At 38.5% G+C, this 4,482-nt stretch overlaps 1 non-coding gene across 1 annotated transcript; it reads left to right on the forward strand.

The window, feature by feature from the left end:
• Positions 1 to 328: 328 nt before the first annotated feature.
• Positions 329 to 435, forward strand: LOC136221058 (small nucleolar RNA R71). Its single transcript, XR_010684849.1, has one exon. It is a non-coding gene; the product is annotated as a small nucleolar RNA R71 (small nucleolar RNA).
• Positions 436 to 4,482: the final 4,047 nt, after the last annotated feature.

Here is a 4,482-nt window from a genome sequence, read left to right on the forward strand (position 1 = left end):
TCGGATTGGTTGACCATTAGGATCACACGGTGCCATAAACCTATCAATTTTGTGCGACAAGGCAGAAAATTGGGCTAGCAACATCGCTACTGGATCAAGATTCACTATACCTTTAACTGATGATGTAGTTAAGGATGATGGTTTCGCTGATGGTAGGTGTCCACGCTCCGCGGGCCACATACTGCTGTTGATTGCCATTTCCTCCAAAAGTTCTCTTGCTTGGGCATATGTTTTCTTCATGAATAACCCTCCAGACATAGCATCCAATGAACCTCTAGTTTTAGGATTTAGTCCATTATAAAATGTTTGCATTAAAAGTTCAGCGGGCAATTGGTGGTGTGGGCATAAACATTGAAGTTCTTTAAAACGTTCCCAAGCCTCATAAAGAGTTTCATTATCATTTTGAGAAAAAGATGTTAACTCTTTAATGACTCTTGCAGTTTTTGCTAAAGGAAAAAATTTTGATAAAAAAGCTTGGGCTAATTTGAAGGAAATTAGGGCTAAGGTAAAGCAGCGGAAATATAAAAATTTTAGCCTATTTCCTTTTAACCATAGAATCTGTTAATCGTTATTTCATATAAAGAGGGATAAGAAGGAATACCTTTCGATGAACAATCTACCGTTGTTAAAGAAGCGCCCACAATTCTTCTCCGAGATTCCAACCACAAAGTTTAATACGGTGAGGCTAAGATGAAATCAACCCTTATGAGATGCAACCAAAATAGATTGCCTCTAATTAACCAACACAAGATCAAGGAGAAAGAGGGATGAATAAGATTAATCAATCGATGGAATGCCGTATGAATTCTTGTCCACGAACTTGGGGAATAGAATTCTTTTCTCTCTCTCTCTAAGCAATTTCGAAAATCACAAGTGGGGAGGCTTAGGGCTTGGTCGAAATTCACTATAGGGAGGGGTATATATATTAGCTTGTATCTAAACCTTAGTTAGATAGGAATAGGTTACTTAATAGGAATCCAATTCGGAAAAGGATTCCTAATTATTATCTCACTATATATCTAATATATTTAGGATAATAATAAATAACCTAATTAGATAATAATAGGAGAATATTAATCTAATTAAAACTCCTAATTAAATTATCTCTTAATTAATTTAATTCATAATCCTAATCAAATTAGGATTAATGGAATAAAATCAATCCCTTACTAATACATACAAATTTCGGCCCCCTCCTTGTATTTGGTCCTTACTGGGCTCAATTGGGCTTCCATCTATTAATCATATCCATCTCTCTTTTGGTTCCAAGTCTTATGTGTGATCCATTAGGTCCTTACTACTTCTGGCCGTATGCAACCTATTAAATTAATTTCTTCAAGAATTATATTTAATCCCTTGCATAACGGAATGATGTACAGAGTATGTTATTGGCAAGTCTGTAATCATTCCCCCAGAGTCCGTTAAGAAGACAGGTTGATTCTGTCGTTAACCCTTCCGTATTAGTTACGGTATAATACGATCCTTTATCAACTACCTCCTTGAACTGAATCTTATGACTATGGGTAATGTCAAGTCACATATAGCGAGACGTTCGTTTTACTTGTTATTGGCCGAGTCAACTCAAAAAGATAGGTTAAGTGAAATCTGTATTTCTACTCTTAAGCTATCACCTTGCAAGGGTTTAGAGTCAAGTCTTCCACAAGCGATCCTTGGATGTATCTCCCATTAATCGGGAGTGATAAATGCTCAATCCAATGTATAACTACCCTGAAATTACTTCCTGTGACACCCAACCTTTGCAGTTCACACCCCAGAGTCATCTCTGTTAAGGATCGTGGGACCACAGGATCAAAGTCTCACATTCAGTAATTCAGGATGACCAATTAACATTCCTTTGAGTCTGAGGATTAGTTATACCTATTAATACCAATGAGATGAACAGTTGACAAGGATGAATCTACCCATCCTGTTATCTCAAATCGGATCCCCAATCCTAATGAACAACGTTTCATCAGATCTATGTAACTGTCCAGATATCTGTATATATGAAGCTTGTGAGATCAGCTTTCTGTCGGACAGAAGACATTGTTACATACAAGTCTCAACAGTGATATATCAATCCTAAACATATCACTTGACTTGGGGTGGTTTTAAGTTTATTAGTTTATTATAAAGTTTTGTCTCACTTCATGCTTGTATGAACACTTTATAATCACTTTAAACAAACTTACGGATTTCCTTTTATTAGACTTTATTTAGTGCTTAAAAGGGATTGCCTTTATATATTTATAAAACATATATCTCATTAAAACAAATGATATAAAGAACAATTCATTTACAATAAGTTTGTATCCTGCAACAATTGACTATAGGACACAAAACCCCAACATACTCCCACTTGGACTAAAGCCAATTGTTTCTAAAACTTATCCCAGTAGAAGTTAAATGACGATCATGTACTTTCTGGGTTAAAGGCTTTGTCAACGGATCTGCAACGTTGTCCTCTGTAGGTACTCTTTCTATTCTCACATCTCCTTTAGCCACAATCTCTCTTATGATGTGGTATCGCTTTAGGTAGTGCTTGGATGCATTATGAGACTGTGGTTCCTTTGCTTGCGCAATGGCTCCATTGTTATCACAGTACAGAGTAATGGGATTGACAATGTCAGGCACCACACCTAGTTCTGTAATGAACTTTCTAATCCAAACTGCTTCCTTTACTGCTTCCGCAGCAGCGATGTACTCTGACTCGGTCGTAGAGAAAGCTACACTTCCCTGCTTGGAACTTTTCCAACTGACCGCGCCCCCATTTAGGATAAACATGTATCCTGATTGGGATTTAAAATCATTCTCATCTGTGAGATGACTAGCGTCTGAAAATCCTTGTATTTTCAGATCTCATTCTCCGTACACTAGAAACATATCTTTAGTTCTTCTCAAGTACTTAAGAATGTTCTTGACGGCAATCCAATGCTCGTCTCCCGGATTCCCTTGGTAACGACTCGTTACAGATAACGCGAACGCTACGTCGGGTCTAGTGCATAGCATAGCATACATAATCGAACCGATCGCGCTGGCGTACGGGACTACAGCCATGCGTCGTTTATCATCATCAGTTTTAGGACATTGATGATTGTTTAACTTTACTCCATGTACCATGGGTAAGTTACCTCGTTTCGATTCAAGCATGCTAAACCGATTTAGCACCTTTTCAATGTATGTAACCTGTGAAAGACCAAGCAGTCTACGTGATCTATCCCTATAGATCTTTATACCAAGTATATAGGCTGCTTCACCGAGGTCTTTCATTGAGAAGTTACCGGATAACCATAGTTTCACTGACTGTAATAGAGCAATGTCATTTCCCATTAACAGTATATCGTCCATATATAGTATGAAAAATGCTATAGAGCTCCCACTTGCTTTCTTGTAAATGCAAGCTTCTTTGCAATTTTGTTCGAAACCAAATTGTTTTATGGTTTCGTCAAAACGCTTGTTCCAGCTTCTAGATGCTTTTTTGAGTCCATAAATGGATCTCTGAAGTTTGCAAACTTTATTTGCTTCCTTTGATATGAAACCTTCAGGTTGCATCATGTATACATCCTCAAGCAGGTTTCCGTTTAGGAAAGCTGTTTTCACATCCATTTGCCAAATCTCATAATCAAAATGAGTGGCAATTGCAAGCATGATTCTGATTGATTTGGACATAGCAACGGGAGAGAAGGTTTCGTCATAATCAACACCTTGTTTTTGACGATATCCTTTCGCTACCAACCTAGCCTTGTAGGTGCTAACCTTTCCATCCATGTTAGTCTTCTTTTTGAAGATCCATCTGCACCCAATGGGTTTTATCCCTTCGGGTGGATCAACTAAAGTCCAAACTTGGTTAGTATACATGGAATCCATTTCAGAATCCATGGCCTCAAGCCATGCTTTAGAATCTGGACTAGTAAGAGCCTCTTCGTAGTTTTCGGGTTCGTCGTCTAATACGGGAACCTCATCATCATCTCCCACTAGAAAACCATATCTAACTGGGAGTTCACGAACTCTTCGTGATCTACGAATATGTGCCACTGGAGTCTCATCTAATGGGACTTCTTCGGGTACCTCGACCGCCTCCGTTGTTTCAGTCGGTGTTTCTTCCTCTTGAACTTCATCGAGTTCAATCACGCTTCCCTTTTGTGTTTCTTTGAGAAACTCTTTCTTTAAGAAGGTTGCGTGTTTGGATACGATCACTTTCTGATCATCTGGATGATAGAAGTAATATCCCATAGTTTCCTTAGGGTATCCAATGAAGAAACATTTATCAGATTTAGAATCTAATTTGTCGGACGCAACGCGTTTGACATATGCTGAACAACCCCATACTCTCATGAAAGAGAACACGGGTTTCCTACCAACGAACAATTCATATGGCGTGGAACTAGCGGATTTAGTCGGTACTCGATTTAGGGTGAAGAGGGTAGTTTCTAAGGCATAGCCCCAAAACGTCTTTGGAAGTAAGGCCATGCTCATCATGGA

This window comes from Euphorbia lathyris, chromosome 2 (assembly GCF_963576675.1).
Source record: "Euphorbia lathyris chromosome 2, ddEupLath1.1, whole genome shotgun sequence".
Classification (NCBI taxonomy): Eukaryota; Viridiplantae; Streptophyta; class Magnoliopsida; order Malpighiales; family Euphorbiaceae; genus Euphorbia; species Euphorbia lathyris.